This window comes from Armigeres subalbatus, chromosome 1 (assembly GCF_024139115.2).
Source record: "Armigeres subalbatus isolate Guangzhou_Male chromosome 1, GZ_Asu_2, whole genome shotgun sequence".
Taxonomy (NCBI): domain Eukaryota; kingdom Metazoa; phylum Arthropoda; class Insecta; order Diptera; family Culicidae; genus Armigeres; species Armigeres subalbatus.
In genome coordinates, this window is record NC_085139.1 from 134654606 (window position 1) to 134677463 (window position 22858).

Genomic DNA, 22858 nt, shown 5'->3' on the forward strand with positions numbered 1-22858 from the left:
CCAAATATCATACTATTCGTTTCCAATACGCTCATTGAGATGCAGAGGATTCCACGGTCTCTTGTAGCAATGAGTGTTTAACTAATTTTACTCCCCTTTCTAGTCCCGAGTAAACTATTCAATTGGTGAGCTGTGCATTATTTGTTGTTTCTCGGCCAATCACGACTAGTAACTACGATGTGTACAGCCAATCAAGCTAAGCTAAGAATCGATGTTTATACAACATTGAGCTGCTCTGAACATAAAAGCGACTTCAAAAATAGGAACATTAATTCAATATCATCCGCTTGTTTCTTTTTGTTGGCAATACTTGTTTCTCTTTGTTAACTAATTGCGAAATTGACTTTCCGTCAAAATTTTTATCTCGTTTTATTGTCTCAGTCGAGCCTTCATACTATAGTTTAAAATATAGGTTTATACTATAGGTAAACTTTCCCAAATAAGCCACATTTTTTGGCCTGTAACTATTTGAAAAATCAAAAACAAGAAAGGAAAAAGTGCAGTTTATGTGAGCCAGCTTGAACAATTGATATTATTTTGGTCCAAAGAAATTCTCAGCACCGAAGAGTTGAGTTTCCCGCTTAGCGCCCAGTCACAGGCGGTGCTCATCGAATGTGAACCAATTAATGGGAAAATTATCATTGTCAGATTCAGAACACGGATAAGAACCCGGGCAGAAGCCATGAACAGAATATCAAAACATGATATGGACTTGATTGGTATAAGAGATAAAAGAACAGACAACAATATCAAAAATTTGCACCGAAATATCATTTAAATATCAAGATATGCTATGGTTAAGAACAAACTAATGGCACATGATATTGATCACTTATTACAAATAGCATAACTTGATCTTCTTATGATATTTTAGTGCAAAATATTGATATTATCGTCTGATCTTTTATCTCTTATATCAATCATGTCCATATCTTATTTTGCTATCTTATCAACTTTTGATATTAATGAGCTATTTTCGTCTACTCGGGAAATGCTATGCGCCAACCAGTGTTTCCGAGTTACAGGACAAGGAGAATTTATACAGTAAGCTGAATGCTGTCGTGGATAAAGATCCGAAAGGTGACATCAAGATCTACATGGGCGACTTCAATGCGAAGATCGGCTCTGACAATACGGACTATGAGTGTGTCATGGGACGTCATGGTCTTGAAGAAATTAGTGAAAACGGTAAGCTGTTCGCAGAATTCTGGGGAAATAACGACATGGTGATTGGAGGATCGCTCTTTCCTCATCGACCAGTACACAAAGTCACGTGGGTCTCTCGTGACGGACAAACTGAAAATCAAATTGACCACATCTGCATCAGCCAAATGTAGACAGAGCCTTTTTGATGTCCGGAATCGACGCATCGCTGACATCGTGTCTGATCATTACCTTCTAATTGACGAGATCCGATTAGGCATTGCTCAAATTCAGCAGCGGGAGGAGAGACTCGGACGGCGATTTAACACACGCTAGACTAGAAGATGTGATGCAGATGTGATGAGATCGTTCATTGAAGAACTTGGAACAAGAGCAACGGATATTGCAGAAGGTAGCACCGTAGAAGAGGAGTGGACGGCCATTAAAGAATGCATTTATCGAAACAAGCGAGAACAACCTGGAGAACAAGCTGTGCACTTAGTGGAAGGAGTGGATTGCAGATGCAACCTGGTGGAAAATTGAGGAGCGTAGAGAAGCAAAGGCCGCGATAGAGCGGGCAAGAACCAGAGCAACCAAGTACGAATCCCGTCAACGGTATTCGGTTCTAGATAAGGAAATTAAACGCTGCTGAAAACGAGCATGGGTGGACTCCCTGGCTGACGAAGAGAAGAAAGATGCAACAACTGGTGATATACGTCTCCTCTACGATATCTCACGGCGCCTTAGTGAAGCAAGAATGAATCCGAAGATGCCGGTAAAAGACGCGACCGGTCTGTTAATCATTGACCCAATACATCAGTTGAAACGTTGCTTCGAGCACTTCAATCAACTTCTTCAAGTTTCGACGCCCTACCGACCATCGACAAGGGTGCGACGCATTACTCACATCAACATCGAAACTTCAATAGAAAATTGAAGCAGCCATCCGAAGAATGAAATCCAACAACCCAGTCAACACAAGATCGTATATGATGTCGTAAAAGATGCTAAAGTGGAGGCGATATACGTACTTCCCGATACATTATGTACGTATATCGCCTCCACTTTAGCATCTTATGTTGCATCATATATGATTTTGTGTTGACTGGGAAGGCTCTCGTGGTCGATCGCATTTCAGCAGAGATGCTCAAAGTTGACCGCATGCTGTCTGAGAAAATGTTGCATCAACTATTCTGCGATGTTTGGGAAACCGCGACTTTTCCGGCCGACTTGATGCAGGGCGTCTTAGTGAAGATCCCAAAGAAACGTGATCTGACTGTGTGCGACAATTGGCGTGGCATCATGTTACTGTGCATTGTTCTCAAAATTGTGTACAAAGTTATCCTAAATTGGATACGATCGTCTGAACCACGAAAATCTATGGGGCGTCTTTAGACGCAAGGGAGTTCCGGACAAAATCATCGGCCTCTCGTGCTGTTGATGTTGTCACTAACGTTGATTGCACTTATCCGTTCGTCGAGCTTCTGGTGCTCTTCAGCCGATACTCCTTCTACCGACAATCGCTGGATATTGTAACGCATCGTTCGCTGTATTGTTTCGTTCGATAATGTTAACAACAGTGATCAAATTTTAATGTACTTTCGGATATTCTTTTTTGCAAAGTTGGTGTTACTGATGGCCATCCCTCTGACAGCAGCGAAATTTACTAGTCGTAGGCCGTTGTCATTGGAAGCAGAATGAAAGGTGTTTCCACCGATTATGGAACGGAAAAAATTCTCCCTACCGACCGGAGCGTTAGCGTCTCCGATAACAATCTTCACGTCATGCTTTGGAATTCTCCATAGACTTTATCAAAACATTCATAAAACGTGTCCTTCAAGTCATCTGCCATTTCCTTACAATGGATAATTTGTTGATTTTTATGATTGCGCCTGGTTCTTTATCTCTCAACACACTTGTAGCGGGTAAATCATTTCCGTCTGTTTGTTTTGAAATGCGTTGGCTTTCAGCAGAACAACGTGGGAATATGGTGACAAATTGTGTACATAATCCGGAATGTCATTCAGAAAACTGGCAAAAATATAGGGGTTGAGTGAGTAAGCCGGGTGAACGGCGTTCAGGAAGTTCAGCAAAGATAACACGTTTGAAGATTAACCGAAAACGGGTAAAAAGGTCCTGCCAACTCTGGTTTGAATATACGTTTCAAAGACCATACAATGGTCGGGCACTATACAAAGGGTCGCATTACTAACAGATTTCAAATTTTTATAGATTTTATTATAAAGTAAATCACTATATATAAATTGACGAATTTCGCGCCAACTTGATCAGCGGTTGGCAGCACCATCTCAGAATCGAATGAAACTTGGTGGGCATAAAGATAGGATATTTCTAAGCCACTCTGTATACTTGGTTTTTCAAAAATTATCAAGAGTAACATTTGATATGGGCCTATTTTTTCTTTTTTTTTTTAAATCTATGTGTCTCTAAAAGGACAATACTTACAAAAAAGTGTTGTATGGCGGACTGTCATGAAATTCCCAGAAGTTTTTAGGAAAAATATCCAAAAATAAAATACCGATTTCTACACTGAAAAAATTAGTTTTAAAATTAAAATCGATATTACAAAAAACCTCATCTCAGAAATCGACGAAACTTCTTCTGCAGATAGGTATGTTAATTATCTAACTTTTCTGGGAATAATGTTCCTGTGACATATTTAAGGAAAAAAGTTTCTCTACCAAAACTTTTTTTCATGTCCATTGAAGAATCGAAGTATGCCTTGCGCGTGGTCGGAGCTGGTTTTTGAGACCTTGAAACTGTCGGAATGAATCAGCAGAAAATTGGTGAGGATGTTCCTTTTTCTACCTTATACACCATAATACCCTAGTTTCACTTGGTAGGGAACGGAAAGCCTATAGACGCAAATAATAATGATTAGTAACTCAAACCATGCAAAAAATGTCTAAAATATCGCTGCGGAAATTGCATTTTTTTTAGATTTAACTTGTAAACAAAGAACTCCTGACATGTATATGCAGCGCTCTTATTACATGTTAGAGGATTTTTAAAATATTTTTATATAATCCGGGTAAAATGACCGATGCACAGAACTAAATAATGTTTCAATTTATAAGATTTTCTTCTTACCATGTGGAACAGGTGATTTTTTTTTATTCCGTTATTTATTTGATGGGAGCTCTGTGTTACTCTAGAACATGTGATTTGTAACATTAAAAATTTGCAGCTTTTATATTTTTCTGTTTTGTTCAAATAGTCAATCGTTCAATACAGATAGTATTTGCATTGCACACACTTACTCTTTTTACTTGCCTACATTATTGATCTTAATATATTTATACAAAAACTATGATATAATTAACTTATACTTCTCGTGCTTTTTGCCTTTTAAAAATTCATTTAATCGTTCATCGTCATGGTGCCAGCGTACGTTTGCATAACTGTTTCGGTAACAATCCTTAAAATATGATCCAGGATTTCGATAAGCGCCGCTTTTTTGTGTGGCTCCATCGTGTCATGGAATGCTCAGTAGATTTTGACACTCTGGAGTTGTAACAACATTAATAATTTGATTCTGGATGGAGGTGCCAGACGCAGTTTTGTCAATGATGTTTTTTACTGCATAGTTTCAAATAAAAGCATTGCTACCTTGACGCCCCTTCTTTGAAGAAATAATGATGGCGTTGAAGTTTTTTTTTTTTTTCTATTCAAATGATCAATCGCTCACTTTGAGTGATTAATTGTTTATTCTCACGATGGATGAACAATTGAACACCTATTTTAAAAGATCCTAGAACCTATTTTAAAAAGGTGTGTGTGTACAAAAATGTGAGACACGTTTTTGGGTATTTATTTGGATATCCGATATGAATCTCTTTGAAAACTTTGCTAAGATTAACCAACAATCATAATCGTAGCGTTTGCAATCATATCATAATTATCATTATTTTATATATATATATATATATATATATATATATATATATATATATATATATATATAATAACGTTGTTGTAGAAGGGAATTGAGTTTGCAAGTGTTTATATATCTCGTTTCAGAGAGCGATCAATGGCGCTTGAACCTAGGCTTATTAGCCAGGGCACAGATTAAATACCTTGCCCCATCCCAGGACGACAAAGGAAAACGGAGTTACAATAACTTTCTTAGCAACGTAACTCCCAACGTATTTACGAAATGCATTCTGTTATCACTTGCTTATAGTGATGATTCCCATACAACATCCCTCCCAACCATCCAACTCCTTGACATCTACGAGGGCGTCGGTGAGTCGCTGGCCTCTTGTTAAGTAGATGTCATATCATCATTTCCTTCCCTTTCCTTGTAACGGAGAAGATGGGCGTGGCCAGCAATGGTAGTTTTCATGCTTTCTCTTCTCGGACCTCCATTTGGATTGCTATTAATTCCCAAATAGTATTCCATAAGCATTTGGAGTAAGGAAGTTAAAGATATACATGACAGCTATCAGTATGCAATCTACGAAATACTCCGTTACCAACGCAACGCAACGCAACGCAACGCAAAAACTCTTTTTATGTCCATATTGAGTGAAATTTTATCAGCGTGTTTTATGCCTACTGCGCCAAATATTTATAGGCTCAGCAGCCTATCATCAATCAACGACACATTTTGGAAGTATAAAAATTGGTTTAGGAAGCAATTTAGCATAATCTAACATTAACGTGAACCAACATTTGAAAAGAGCGTATATTTTCCTAGATTTCTTATATCAATGTTACACACAAATGACCAAAATTACAAAATTGTGATGTTTGATGGACTATTGTAAATTTGTCTAAACTATGAAGTCTGAAACATAAAAAAGAGCGTTTCGTTCACCGAGAAAATAAATCAATGAATGTAAAGATTAAAATTGGTTGAGCAAGAAAAAAATGGAGGTCGATTAACAGATAAACATTTTGATTCCAAACAATAAAGCTCGGTAGATAATTTCATTAAGGGATTTCCGGTAAACGCACATTTAAAGAATAATAAATTTTCCGCATTTTTTATTTTTTCTTCAATTTTATTTGTTACTACATTTAATTCTTATTTCTACTTGAATACTCATTAATTTGTAAACTTAGTCGAACAATTCAAAGACTTTTGGGTCTTCATCTGAGTTGGAATATTTTTAGCCAGGATTTTATTATGAGCAGGCGATTGGTATAAAAGAATGAAGCTTTTGTGTGCCAATCATAGTTTTTGCTTTTTTGAAAAGTTCGTCAAACTCTTGTTGAGTATCGTCGTCGGGGGTGACAATCGGTCAAATGGGGTGAGAATGGGTCACTGTTTCAACTAGACCCAGACCCATTGCCACCCCCGATGGCGGTATTGCTCATTCGTGATATAACAGAAATGTAATATAGTGATATTTTTGTTTGATTGAAAACGTGCCCATTCGCCCATTCGTACAACTCCCGAGGAGTCTTGATAGTATTTCCATAATCTTTGGCAAGAGTTGCTCTTTCTGCCATTCGTTTGAGAGTGCCACCAATAGCTTCGCAAGGGCCTTTTTCCGTGCGATGTTGTAAAAAAGTGCCATTCTGCTTCTAAGCCATGTTTTGAATTTAATTTTGAATTGAATTTAATTTTTGCAAAGTTCCTTTTATTTTTATAATGTGCTGCAGCTCACCCAGACACAAAAGTAATTTTTGTAAAATCGATCGACTGTTTCAAAAAGTCAGTTAATTTTGAAATGAATAAGTGAACAGCTTTTGTGCCATGGGTCATTACTTCTGATTAATAAAGCTAACATTTTCTAATTAACCGTTTCTTTTAAAGTAAACTTCGAATGGATTTATTGTTGCCTGGGAATTATTCCAATCTTGAGCAGCGTTTTGGATAATGAATGAATAATTTTCAGAGAAATCTAACAGTACAAGTGTATTACTGTTTGCAAATAATGTCATAAAATATAAGTTTATCAATTTTTTCAATAAAATACGATACAAAATCATCTACAGGCTTTATAACGGTTTCTAAATTACACCGTTCAGTGGTTAGCCTTTGCTGAAAAACAACATCTTCTTTTCCACTATTACAATTAAATATCACTTCAGTTTCGTTTCGGCAACATTGCCCGTTTTCAAAGTAATATTTTTTTTGTAATTGTTTTTAAGTTACTTCGATACAAAAAGTCAAATAAAACATAAACCCTTTTCAAATGTTGGTCCACAATTATGTTAAATTATGCTAAATTGCTTCCCAAACAAATTTTTATACGTCCAAAATGTGTCGTTGGTTGATGATAGGCTGCTGAACCTATAATTGGCGCTGTAGGCATAAAACACGCTGATAAATTTTCACTCAATATGAACATGAAAAAAGTTTTTGTTAGAATTTTTTTCCTTTAATATGTCACAGAAAAGTTAAATGTTTGAAATACCTATCTGCAGAAAATATTTCATTGATTTCTGAGATGAGTTTGTAATATTGATTCTAATTTTTAAAACTATTTTTTTCAGTGTAGAAATCGGTATTTTATTTTTGGATATTTTTCAAAAACTTCTGGAATTTTACGACAGTCCGCCATACAACACTTTTTGTAGGTTTTGTCATTTTAGAGTTACATCGATTTATAAAAATCCATGAAAAAATTAGGCCCTCATCAAATGTTACTCTTGACAATTTTTGAAACACCAAGTATGCAGAGTGGCTTAGAAATACCATATCTTTATGCCCACCGAGTTTCATTCGATTCTGAGATGGTGCTGCCAGCCCCATAGAAGGGTTAGCGCGAAATTCGTCAATTACGTATTTTTCTTACGATCACCACACGTCATCTCCAACTTCGTAAAGTTGTTGTAAAATGCCAATTCTGTGGAAAAAAAAATTTTGCATTTGACCCAAAATATCATTACAAAATCGTTTATAAATAAAAAAACAGAATAATCCACCTTGCGGTGATGGTGCCTTTCTCGTGCATTATAAAATATAACAAGAAAAGCACATAAGAGGAGACAAAAGTGCACTTTAGGGAAATAGATTCAGTTATTTTCATCAATTCACATTTATTTGCGTTCATTTGAAGGCATTGCGGCAGTTTTAGAAAATTTTTTTTTTTTTCGATTTGGATTTTATTTCTGGAAAAAATGGGAAAGCAAACAATGGTTTTTAATAACTTCGGAACGCAATGGCCGATTGGGTTAATTTTCAATAGCGAAAAATTAGGAAGGATTCCGCGTCGAATGCAAGCCGATCGGATAAAGCTAAGTACACACATTTTTTGGTACACACACATACAGACATCATCTCAATTCGTCGAGTTGAGTCGATTGGTATATAACACTATGGGTCTCCGAGCATTCTACCAAAAGTTCGGTTTTGAAGTGATCCTATAGCCTTTATGTATACACCCGAATCTGTTTTTACACGGATTTTTTTTTACACGGTCGTGTAAAAAAATCCCTTACAAAATTTTTGCAAAGTTGCTCCATTTTGCATGATTTGTCGAAAAATCATAAAACTTTTTTTACACGGATTTTCAAATTTTGAACTGAAAACTTTGTTAACACGGAACGCATCCCCCGTGTAAAAAAAGAATCGGGTGTACTTAGTATACGTGAAAGGCAGAAACATTCACGATACCCTAAAAACTCCTACGTACGTTACTGGAGACAACAAGTTCATATACAACGTACCATGGACATTTGAAATCGATCAGTAAATATTCGTCCGGGTTATGTTTCCGGTCAGGGAAAATAGCACATCAGTGAGAAAATAGTTCAGAGCCGTAATTCTGCTTTCGATTTGCCCAACTTAATCCTTATATGTACTTCAAGGTTCATATTAAAACACACTTTTTTTCAAACACACTGAAGTTCAAATAGTCCTCCTGTTCGCCAAAAATGCCGAAAAATGTGGTGGAAAACATCTATAAATTGACCTTTCCGGTTAATTTTTTTTATCGCTCAATCGATTATATGATGTGTACGGTCAACTTTCTCATCTTCTTCTTCTTCTTATTGGCATTACATCCCCACACTGGGACAGAGCCGCCTCGCAGCTTAGTGTTCATTAAGCACTTCCACAGTTATTAGCTGCGAGGTTTCTAAGCCAGGTTACCATTTTTGCATTCGTATATCATGAGGCTAACACGATGATACTTTTATGCCCAGGGAAGTCGAGACAATTTCCAATCCGAAAATTGCCTAGACTGGCACCGGGAGTCGAACCCAGCCACCCTCAGCATGGTCTTGCTTTGCAGCCACGCGTCTTACCGCACGGCTAAGGAGGGCCCAACTTTCTCATAAAACACATATTTAATTTCGCCTCTAACTATTTCTTAAATTTAATACAAAAACTCAATCGGGTTGTACGCAAAGGTGACGTAGGACTTCGTAGCTATACGAAAAGGGTGGTATTTGCCATCATAATTTGTGTCTCTTTATTAACATTGAGCAAACTGCTCAGAAATCAACTAAATCAAGGAGTCTCCAACCGAGGAAAAGGGTTTAACACGACTCATCGGCCGCATCGCCGCTGAAACCCGACTGGCTTTCAGTGGAGGACATCAAAATCCTAGAAGACACCATCCTCAAAAATGTTCGAAACAAAGGAGGAATAATATTTATTATTTATATTTATTTATTTGCAACGTTTGGTTTCCGCTCGCGATGGAAGCGTACGTGTTGACTGTTGAGAAAAATCTTCCCAGACAAACAGACAATTCGGCTAAAGTTTTAAAAATTATCCGTTTAAACGACAATGACGATTCTGAACAGATCTTTAGTTTTTAATAATACGCTATTTCAAACACTAAAGCAGCTAAAGGAAATTTTCCATTAATATTTTTATCATTTTTATCGATTCGGCTGTCATTGGTGGAAAGTGAAATTGTCTGGCAAGATTCTTTGCTATTGTTTCTATTAGTCATTGTGAATGAAATCGATTCTTTCTGGTCCACCTTTTTATACAGAAGAAGATTGATCCGAAATGAATTTTCTTGTAAGTACAAAACTAAATCATTTGGCGACGGCTAAAGTTGCCTTCGGCAAGCGCACGTTGGAGAGAGATGATTTGATAAGACAATTATTTTGAGCTTTTTAGTGGAATGTATTCACTTGTCATAAGACGAGTTTATACAATCCCATTGAATTCCACCACTTAATTGTATCTTGACAGATACTTATTTCGACCTCAACAGTAAGGCCGTCTTCAGTGTCAAGCCGAGTCAAGTACGAGACACTGAAGACGGCCTTGGTGTTGAGGTCGAAATAAGTATCTGTCAAGATACAATTAAGTGGTGGAATTCAATGGGATTGTATAAACTCGTCTTATGACAAGTGAGAGATGATTTATTTATTTATCACCAGACTAAAGCCGGAGTGGCCTGTGCAATACATAAAAGTCTTCTCCATTCATCTCGGTCCATGGCTGCACTTCGCCAACCCCGCAGTCTGCGGAGGGTCCGCAAATCGTCCTCCACCTGATCGATCCACCTTGCCCGCTGTGCACCTCGCCTTATTGTTCCCGTCGGATCGTTGTCGAGAACCATTTTCACCGGAATACTGTCCGACATTCTGGCTACGTGCCTGGCACACCGCAGTCTTCCGATTTTCGCGGTGTTAACGGTGGATGGTTCTCCCAACAGCTGATGCAACTCGTGGTTCATTCGCCTCCTCCACGTACCGTCCGCCATCTGCACCCCACCGTAGATGGTACGCAGCACTTTGCTTTCGAAAACTTCCAGTGCGCGTTGGTCCTCCACGAGCATCGTCCAGGTCTCGTGTCCTTTATCGGCGGTCACCAGTGAGCCCAAGTACACGATTTCTTAAACCACCTTGATTTCGTCACCACCGATAGAAACTCGTGGCGGGTGGCTTACATTGACCTCTAATGAGCCTCTTCCTATCATGTACATCGTCTTCGACGTGTTGATGACTAGTCCAATCCGTTTAGCTTCGCTTTTCAGTCTGATGTAGGCTTCCTCCATCCTCTCAAAGTTACGTGCCATAATATCAATGTCGTCGGCGAAACCAAATAACTGGACGGACTTCGTAAAAATCGTACCACTCGTGTCAATCCTTGCCCTTCGTATTACTCCCTCCAGAGCGATGTTGAATAGCAGACACGAAAGACCATCACCTTGCCGTAACCCTCTACGCGTTTCGAAGGGACTCGAGAATGCCACTGAAACTCAAACTACGCACATCACCCGATCCATCGTCGCTTTGATCAACCGTATCAGTTTATCCGGAAATCCGTTTTCGTGCATTAGCTGCCATAGCTGGTCCCGATCGATTGTATCATATGCGGCTTTGAAGTCGATAAATAGATGATGTGTGGGCACGTTGTAGTCGCGCCATTCCTGCAATACCTGACGTACGGCGAACACCTGATCTGTGATAGAGCGTGCACCCATAAATCCCGCCTGGTGCTGCCCCACGAACTCTCTTGCAATTGGTGTTAGTTCCTCCCAAGATTCTGATTTTGTTTTATTGCTGTGAAGGATTGAAAAGTCGTAATATTGGAAATATTTGTCGGACACCCACTTGATGACTGCAGCAACACGCCGACGACCACCACCAATGCGATGGATTTCCGTTTAAAAATGATACCAACGCCTTCGTGCTGTTGTGTACGCGCTGCTTCCGCTCCGCTACGTCCGCTCTGCGTGAAATCTTGTTCGAACTCATGATTAGATCCAAACCCGCAAATTGCTTGATTTAGATGTCTGTGCTCGCGATGCTTGTACGTGATTGCTAGGTTTACCTATTTCTAAACTGTTTTATCAATTATCAATAATAAAAATAATAATTTGTTTCAAACCCTGCAATAATAAATAGTTAAAAATCGTTGACTAATCCTTAATCGAATGGTCCCCATCGAGAAAAAACCACCTAGAATATGCTGAATTTAAAGTCATATTTTCGTGACGGTCTCCGATTTACGCAATCGCGAAATGTGCCCCAATATAGAAAAGACAGACGTAGTCCTACGTCAAAAATTGCCTTTTTTAAATTTTGACCTAACATTCACTCAATATTGAACCAAAACCAGGCCAATTCTTCTTTGGATAATTTAATCTTAAATAAAACAAATAAGCGACTGACTGAGACCATAAATCTCCATAAATAATTGATTTTTTTTTTAAATTGCAATAACTAGATAGGAAGAAGCAATAAACAACTGCAAAATAATTTATGTCATAAAACTGATTATTTTTTCATAGTTAAAATAAAAGCTTTTGGTGTTGATAAAAAAGTATGAAAAATGCTAAAATTTATTAAAGTGCTAAAAAAATAGGCAAGCATAGCCTTTTTTGGATTTTTTTCATCTCTTTTATGATATTTTTTATTTTAGGACGCGCGGCTACAAAGCAAGACCATGCTGAGAGTGGCTGGGTTCGATTCCCGATACCGGTCTAGGCAATTTTCGGATTGGAAATTGTCTCGACTTCCCTGGGCATAAAAGTATCATCGTGCTAGCCTCATGATATACGAGTGCAAAAATTGTAACCTGGCTTAGAAACCTCGCAGTTAATAACTGTGGAAGTGCTTAATGAACAACAAGCTGCGAGGCGGCTCTGTCCCAGTGTGGGGATGTAATGCCAATAAGAAGAAGAAGAAGAAGATATTTTTCATCTTCGTTTTCTGAGGAAAAAGTGTGTTTATTTTGTTATTGTGTTTGCAATTATTTTTTTTTCTTTCTCGTATACTAAGTATACGTAAAAGCTATATGTTCGCTCCAAACACAAACTTTTCTTAGAAGGTCCGGAAATCCATAGTGCTATATATCGATCAACTCAATTCGGCGAATTTATGTGATGTTTGTGTGTGTTTATGTTCATGTCTGTGCGCACAAAAATCTTACTCGTTTTTCGGGAACTTAATCTAAACCGATTTGCTTGTTATAAGTTGTATTTCCCATTGTGCCCTTATAAAAATTAACCAAATCGAGATTTGGTTAATTTTCGAGATCATGGGATCAAAAGTTATGACCAAAATACTAATGTCGAAACCTGTATTCTGGCGATTATGAGCATCCGATTTACATGCAATAAGTTGCGTTCGGCAGAAAATTTTATAATTTGTATAAACATATGTGAAAAATAAAACCTAATAACACCTATTGGTGTTATTTTAGACTTTTCTTGTATGTTGCTCAACCCTTTTGAACAAACGAGAAGGGCAGAGCATCATCACCGCTAGGTGGATTAATTAAGGTTGTTGTATAATAAAACATTGCTGGCAAATATATACAATTTTCTATGAACTGAGTAGTTGGATTCTCGAAAACGGACAATAAAATAATTTCAGACAGCAAAATTAAATCTGAGCACCGCTAGTCTGATGAACTATTTAAAACGATGATCTCGATGATCTCAGCTTTATGACTACAGTTTTACTTTTTCTGGAGCAGCAACTAGCTAGAATTTCTTGTGAAGTATTGTTGTTTCATTTTTTTTTGTCAATTTACCATATTTGCACAACATGTCATAAAGATCTTAAAAGCTAGTGTAGGTTATAAATCTTGCTCCATCGCCACATGCGCACCTTTGCGCCACAGTACCATTTCGTTAATGCTGAGTACAACAAGGTGTAATTGCACACTCTTCAGTTCATCTTCTACTATCGATTACGCTTTTCTGCATATCAACTAACATAAAGGATTATGTAGGTAATAGCAAAATTTTAGAATCAATACATTCATATCCTCCCTTTCAAAGATAATATCCATTTTGAGAACAGTAGTGTAAAAAAATATTGGATATGTTGAGCATGCGTTCTATCCGTAACTAGAATTATCGCTCCGAGAATGGATTGTATAAACATTTATTGAGATTAAAGCAACATATTTATAAACAAACACATATTAAATTACCATTTCCGTTGCTTACAACATTGATTTATCAGATTTTACTAATATGTGTAATAACAGAAACAATGCGATTGTACTGAACGTGTTACGGGTATTCCCAGAACTTTGAATAGAAGAATGGCGCCTGTGAAGCATGCAATGTATAACATGTTCGCGTGGCATGGTTCTCCCTAATTAATCAAGAAGCGGACTGAACTATCTCATCGAATCAAACGCAATTGCAGGCGATTCCTAATAGATGGTTACTACTAGGTTATGACTCCGCTATGTTGCTTGAATGCTAATGGCTTTCTTTTCGCGGAAAGTTATCTAACCGAAAATATCGTTTGGATTTACAATTCAAAACACTCACAAATCACGCGGGGCAGTTGCATTGCATACCAAACGCACTTCTCTGAAATATGCCTTTCACAAGGTAATTGTAGTTTGAACGTTTCATATTCGTAACAAGTAAGCAGCAGGGTTAGTGTGAACCATTTGCAAATTATTTTTCGAAAATGTCTGTCACACACTAAGATCATGTTATGACACATTTTATGTTCTTGAAAGTGAATTGAGCGTTCCAGCCGAAAATTCAATGAACCATACTCAGCCGATTTCGAGCTGGTTGTGCTTAATAGTCGCGCGTTTTACCGTAAGGAAGGCTAGATATAGATGTTCAATTCACGGATTGTTAATTATTTGAACCAATATTGATCTAGCGACTTCTTCGTTGCTAAACTTATAATGATTGCATCTTTATTAATGAGAATTTCATACCTTGGTTGGTTAAATGCCAATTGTTGTTTGATGCTGGTAAAAACATGCAGGGTTCGAGGCGAGTCAACATAATTTTGATAATAGAATAATTGTTGTTGAACAGGAAAATTGACTCGATGATTGAAAAATTAGATGTCACGTTGTATATGTTTGCCGAACGAGCATCCAAGACATTCTCATCTTAGGATCCTGTATTTGAGTTGGGTGCGTCTTCTTAGCACACGTTTGAAGGTGAATAAATTACATCAACAAACTGCCTTTTGCTTGGAAGATTATCAATTTCGGAAGTCTGTGTTACCGAAGAATAGCATCAATTCATTCGCGAATTATGAAACAAATTCTTCAATATTTACTGACGTTGAATTGGAGAAATATTCAAAAATCTTCAACGCATTCGTATAATACCAGAGCTATAAAGCAACATTATTTACAGTTTTGTAATTTGTTCGTTTGATTTTTCCATTCCATCCAAACGACACTTCATTTGGTGATAATCCTCGCATTGGTTCGTTCTTGTTTGGGACTAAGCATATGCGGAATTCAGCGGAATTTGAGTTTGGCGAAATCTAATATTTTGATTTCGTTTCGTATGGTTAAATTTAAAAAATTTCGACATAAAAATCATAATTTTAACGAAATTAAACGAAATTTCTCGGAATTTCGAAATTAATTTGTAATAATTCGTTTTCATATCATGAAAAAATTCGGCTGCGCCGCTGGATAAAGCATTCATGTTCTATTCAAAATTTCAAACATATAATTTCTTTCAACAGAAATGCATTTAGATTTCCAATTTCTTCAATGTTTTGTTGAAAGTGTTCAAGTGAAATATTCATCACTGGTCTATTATGTATTGTCTGTTTTCCGTTGTCTTTTGAAAGTATTCAGTTTGAACAACCATTTTTAAAAATAGTGCTATGGAGATGGTGACGTTTTAGAAGTTTTTTTGATTTGGTAGATTTTTAGATATTTGCAGATTTAAAAATGTTTCAGATTTGTAGCATTCTCTGATATCTCATTTATTTCAGATTTTGGAACTGATTCTGATCCTTCCGATTGAGATCATTGTCATTTACCTAAACTTTTACCTTCAGATATTTTTGATTCCGATTCAGATATCGTGCCGGTGCGGCGCGTTTTCCGTAGGGCAATTTGTTGTTAGTTTGGACGTGCTGCTGGTTTTAAAAGTTAATATTTAGTAATAAACGTAAATAATGTCTGCCTTAAACACAGTTGTTGTTTTTGTGCCAACAAGTTTATATTCAATAGCCAAAGACTTATACATTATTCTCAAGGTCTGCAAAGATTTATAACTGTTGATTTTAAGCATTATATTCATTTTTTTATCTAACAGTCGTATTTTTTCATGTGAAATCTTTTGTGTTTGAATCTTTTGCTTCTCTTATATAAATAATGGATAGGAGGAAGATAAACATCGAATTTAAAAACATATTGTTTGAAAGAAACTGTACCAAATTAATTTGGTTACACTGGCGACCACATCGTCAGAGCTACTGACTAAAAAGGAACAACCCAGTAAACCACATATCGTATAACAAACAACAAATGAAGTCGCATTTGCGTCCATCAAAAATCTAAATCGTATTCCATATCAAACTTTGTCAGATTATTGTCGAAAAATGTTGTATTGAATGCATCGTATACGATAATTTTTACCGTAGTGAAAATCAATCGTAATTGTGTAAATAAAAAGTCGTAATGACTTATATTCCTTGCAATATCCTATATCAGTGCGAATGAATGTCTATGTGAATTGTAATTCAATCGAAACCACTTCAGTCCAAATGGCTTGTAGACGTTTCAAGCAGTTGTAAAGATATAAATTCTGTAGTTTATGTTGGACAAAAATCCATCTTACTCCAAGATGTGCAGTATAGTGCAGTGGTAGAGTACCCGTCTGCAAATCTAAAGATCGCATGTTCGAGACTTGGTGCTGGTAAGATTTTTTTATTTTCTATATTTTAAAGTTTAATCGTAATAATGTTCTTTTGATGTCGGGAAAAATCGTAAAATAAAACTCGTATGTACCTATATCGCCTCCACTTTGGTACGTATATAGCCAATCTGTGCATTATATACGATTAAGTTGGTTCTTATATAATAACCTATATCAAGAGTTATAGGTACCAAAATGTTGACTGGGAAGGCAGTCTCGATTTAATTGTCACATCATGTCCTAGCTTTCAGCAAACACGTACCATTTTGCCGAGAATTGTGATGGTTTATTGCTACAACACAGCAAATATTTTACTAGAAATCAGCAAATAAATAATAATAGTATTTTTTTACGGAAGTATGTTCTTTATTTTGCTGGGCTGCAGAAATAAAAACTGACTGTGCAATCTAATATTGTGAATATTGTTTAAATACTCAAAATTACCTTCATTCTATAACTTCAGTGGACCCTCAAGACCCTCATCTTCAGTAAGCTCAAGTTTCAATTTCCAGGTATTGCCTAGTTGTTCTCACAAAAAGTGAGTGAGGGGTGAAGCGATGAACCGAAAAAATGTTTTCATCTAGCTGTCACAATTTTCGTTTATCATTCAAGGCTTACTTCATAGAAAAAAAGAAATGGATAAAAATGCCCCTCACCATAACAAAAAAAATGCTCGCCTAATATTTCCAACAGACCTAAGTAAACATTAAGAAAAAGCCAAGTTTTCTACTGCACAGTTTTCATACTGTTGAAAAGACCATTTTGGAAAGTTTAACAGATTCAATAAAACTTCATGAATTTGGTTGAAAACTTGCCTGCAAATTTTATTCAGGATGTTAATTGAAATGGAGGGGTGGCACTTTGAATCAGTAATACTTTTCAAAATGATGAACAGATCCAACCAATATGAAATCTGTTGATTGCAGTTAAAAAATCAACTTTTTTTTTAATTTTTACTGAGGTCTGTTGCAAATATTAAGCGATGAATATTATTACATTGTTTATGGTTGGGGAATACTTTTAAAAATGGTGAACAGGTCCAAAACTAATCGGTTGCTTATGTCCTTTTGTAAAATTAAGCTAGATTTTTTTGTATATCTTTTTAAGGAGACTTTCAGCCCTAGGCTGGCTCGTCTTCATTAAGCTAGATTCTCCCTATGGCATTTAGTTAACAATATTTGACTTTAAGTATATTAAATAAAATAATTTTCTCCGCGGTTTTTTTTATTCAATAAAAATTTCGCGGAAAAAAAATTGAATTTCGTTTCGTTTCGTAAAATTTCGAATTAAATGACCCTTGATTTCGTTTCGAAGTCTCGGAAGTAAATCTGAATTTCGTTTCGTTTCGTTTCGTCAGGAAAAATTGTGTTATCGCATACCCTTATTTGGGACAATTTATTCTGACGTACGATCACACACAAGTAACCGTGGCGAAGGAAGATTCGAGTCCTGTGCCGATTTAGGAAATCTCCACTTCGATTGGTGTAGAGTACGTGGTGGCAGCAGCGGATGCCTTGCCCCGAGCAGCACACATGTTGCACAAAAGTTTCTGCGAGCCATATGCAACCAAATTTAGTTACATTTGAGTTGCTGCAACCAAATTGGTCTGGATTGTGCTGCTAGGACCTTTTAGTCGTGCGGAAAGATGCGCGGTTACAAAGCAAGACCATGCTGAAAGTGGCTGGGTTCGATCTAGGAAATTTTCGGGTTGGAAATTTTTGACTTCCCTTAGCATAAAAGTATCATCAGGTTAGCTTCATAAGAAACCTCGCAGTTAACAAATGTAGAAGTGATTAATGAACAATAAGCTGTCCCAGTGGGGGAGGGGGTTTGTAATGGCAGAAAAATAAAAGAATGGCAAAAAATAAAGAAATCAGGGTATGAGCAACAAATAAATAAAAAAATCCACAAATAATGTAAAATTTGCATTGACAATTGAGATTTTTCCAGAAAACAAATATATCAAATAAATCAAAATGTTCCACGGAAAAAATACAAAATTTCCATAAATAAATCAATATCAGCAATAAACAAAAAAAATTCAAAATAAATATTTTTTCCCACAAAAAAAATTAAAATTTCTCGGAATAAGGGGCCGTACATTAATTACGTAAGCACTTGTTGGGAGAGGGGGGGTCTGACATTTTCTGACATATAAATAAAAAATAATTTGTATGGAAACAATCTTACATGGGGGGAGGGAGGGTTGAAAAACCCAGAAAAAATGCTTACGTAATTAATGTACGACCCCTAATCAATAAAGAGCAATATTTTTTTTAATTTACTTTAAAAAAACCAGATTAATCCATCTAGCGGTGATGGAGCCTTTCTCGTGTGTTATAAAAATATTATTATAATATTTTGGCCATAACTTTTGAGCCCATAGACCGATCTGGCCTATTTTCAATAGGAAACAATGTGAAAGATTCTCCGTCGAATGCAAGCAGTTGCTGAAAATGAGTAAAATTTTTTGCGCACGCACACACAGCACATACACACACAGACATAATATCAAGCCATTTGGCATAACGGTCACTCGACACATTGGTCGTTCCACAAAAGGGTCATTTGACATAACAGTTGTATAAACACTGATTTTGGAACTAATGCAAAATATATTCATTTCTGCATAATTATTGTTGTTTGAACATCAAATGAGAGGAGTCGATTGTCATGTCGTGAATCAAAGGATGTGCATAAGAATCATTGCTTGAAGGAACATTAATAGTCTCCATGATATTTTAACTGTATTTACCTTTACCACTTGTCACTTTTTGACTCTGGGTCAGAAACCAGATTGGCCTTAACATATTACAAATGACGAAAACGCGACTATCGGAATTAATTTTTTTATTTGTTGATGTAACAGTGACAAAATGACAAAAAAAAGAATAATCCACCTAGCAGTGATGGTGCATATATTGTGTATTATAAAATGTAACAAGAAAAACATATAAAAGAGCTTGTCATAAGACGAGTTTGTACAATCCCATTGAATTCCACCACTTAATTGTATCTTGATAGATACGTATTTCGACCTCAACAGTAAGGCCGTCTTCAGTGTCTCGTACTTGACTCGAAGACGGCCTTACTGTTGAGGTCTAAATACGTTCCACTAAAAAGCTCAAAATAATTTCCTGATATAAAAGAGGTCAAAATTGCACTTTGGGGAGATCCATTCAGTTATTTCCATCAATTTACATTTATTTGCGTTAATTTAAAGACAGAATCACATTTATTTGCGTTGACTTGAATGCATTGCAGCAGTTTAAAAAAAATCGATTTTGAATTTTTTTTATTCAATGGGGGGAATTGGGAAAAAACAATGTCTTTTTAATAATTCCGGAATGCAATGGCCGATTAGGCCAATTTTTAATAGCAAAAAAATTCCACATCGAATGCAACCTGTTGCAAGCAAACCGGTTAAGGCTAAGTACAAAAAAGTGTGTCTCACATTTTTTTTGCACACACACATACATACATACATACACACATACAGACATCACCTCAGTTCATCGAGCAGAGTCGATTGGTATATAACACTTTGGGTCTCCGAGCCTGCTATCAAAAGTTCGGTTTTGGAGTGATCCCATAGATCCTATAGCCTTTATGTATACTTCACAATCACAATCACAAGATTCAGGACAAGAGCAGATTCGACAAAACATTCGCTCCTTCAACGTAAAGATTCAAGATCTTACAAAAAGATTTTGCAGCAGTTGGAAATCCGCAATTCGATGATGTCCCGAATGACGAAACTACTCCAGTAGGCTACTCCTCATGCGACATAAAATACGGCAGAAAACCGAAGATAGGTCACTCGATAAAGGCCAAAATATATTGAATCTATTCTAGCACCGGCGGAATCTTTTTCCAGACAAACAATACCGCGCCTCTAAAATGTACCACAACGATGAACACTCGGTGACAAAAAACAACGCCCGGAAGCTGCACCGGAAAGGACTAACAAATGTTCTTCCTGCGATCTTACTAAAACGAACCACTGATTTGGCATCCTGCCACTACACGTAGCCAATGAGACAATCAAGTTGTTTACGTATACCTAAAACACTCTACGGAACATCACCAGATTGAGCACTGGGTAAACTGCCAAAACAATTTTGTTTTCGTCGAAACCTCATGAATTTCTAAAAATGTTTTAACAAATCCCATAAGTCGTATATTTAATTAATATTAATAAATATTTTTTTAATTTCATTCTCCACATCTTGACCACTTGAATATTTTTAATAAAGCATGTACTGTTATCGTTTGTATAACAATATATTTTCCTCTAGGTCACATCAGCCAATTCTTACTCACCTAAATGACTATTTTACGGAGTCAATAGTTCCTCTACGTCAGAATTTTTGTTGTTCTTCGCTTTATTTTGATTGATCAATAATTATCCACACGCACAACTTAAGTAAAGTGTAATGTATGAACAATCAAATCGCATCAAACATTAGTTATGTGTGATTATTCACTTTTCACAGGCACTATCTCAATTCCCCATCGGTTTTAATTCATTGCAATTCAGCACGTTTCTACTGAACACATCCGATCATACAATGTTCTTCAACTCACTTCAGTCAAACTTTTCAAAATTCAAAATATATCATAGATTCAAATTCACTTGTTCCCTTTATCAAACTTGCCGCACATCAACTCAATCAAGAGCTTATTTCACTTCACGACGAAAAAACCGACCTTTCCAGGATTCGAAAGACGAAAGAACGCGAGATCCTCGTTACTTGCTTGTATTCGATAAAATAGGAGCACAGCATCACTAGCCACAGTACTTATATATGAAGGCTTCGCGCGCGCGTCGCCGCTTCTACTAGAAAAACAAGTACAAACGGCAGTGAGCTAAGCAAGAGAAGAAAAAAAAACAAAACGCCCTGTATTACTCTATACCGCCGGTAAGTAAGATCATCGTCGGCGTAGTCAGCGTCATCTCCTGACCAGCAACGAGAACGACTTCCGACCCCGGCACGCGATCAACACTCCACCGAGAACGCCGGACTGAGAGAGATCTCTCTTCTCGAACAGGTTGCTTACCGGTCAGGTAGATTACCCCAGAAGACGAAAGCACGAGGTATGTGGTGTGCAACCCGCAGCGCACGTTTATGTTGTGAACCAGTGGACTCCAATCAGTAGCTAACAGCGGATCCCCTTTGACTCACAATTATTTAGTGATTCATACAAAGACACGTGATTATTTGAAGCATGCTGTGGATGGCTTTGATCACCTAGCAACAGCATCAAGTGAAGATAGCTCCTAATATGGCTAATTTTTAAGTACCTTTCCAATTGTCTGGGACCAAGCTATTTCAAATAATTGAATGCTATTATAGATTAAGGCTTTTGGAACTTAATAGATGTTATCTGAAGTCCAGTACGCAGCTACTAACGAAAACCATGCCGGGGAAGGCTGGATTTGTCTAGGACATCACATAGTTACACTACACTTTTGACATTAGAGTACGTCGTGTTAGCTTCAAATAAGAATGTATAAATAAGGACTTGTTAAGCTGTGACCTATAGGACAGGTAAATTCATTGGACATCATGCGATAATCAATTGCACATCGTCCATCGTGGCAAAAAATCACGAACGTTGGTAATCACTGTTATTAACGGCTTCATCGTAAATGACTTCCAGATGCGTGCTTGCACATCTTCTCTTACCTCAAAAGCTCAGCAGGTATGTTGCTTGGGGGAGGAATTCTCTCGTAAAGCTTAAATCTCTCGAGAACAATAATTGCTAAACTTGGAGAAAGCCAGCTAAGAGGACACTTCTGTACACACTAAGCTTAAGGCACACAGAGACTAGGGTCCTTTGTTTTGCACAGGCGTACCTTAATTCAATTGCAAAATAATCATAGTCCTTTACAAATTAAAAACAATCATACATCTTATACATAAAAATTGGTTGAGGTTTCCTTTGTAAATGACTACTCAAGAACGGATTGCAATATTTTCTAATACTAAGACTTAGACTTATCGATTCGTCTTGGAATTCACAGTGTCTAATATACAAAGAGTTTGATGAGTAATGGCATTGGCGTAAATAAGGGGGGGGGGCTGAAATAACTTAAAAGATTAAAGTTATTCAAGTTGGGCGATTTATTTGGCCACTTGAGTATCTCACAAAATTTTCAATATGAATAT

General features: G+C 36.8%; 1 protein-coding gene across 1 annotated transcript in view; it reads right to left on the minus strand.

The window, feature by feature from the left end:
* The window catches only part of LOC134205151 (scavenger receptor class B member 1), a 72648-nt gene extending 51153 nt beyond the window's left edge, over nt 1-21495 (minus strand). Inside the window, exon 1 of the mRNA XM_062680127.1 lies at nt 21009-21495. The gene's annotated coding sequence lies outside the window, so the exon portion shown is untranslated. The remainder of the gene's footprint in view (nt 1-21008) is intronic.
* Nucleotides 21496-22858: the final 1363 nt, after the last annotated feature.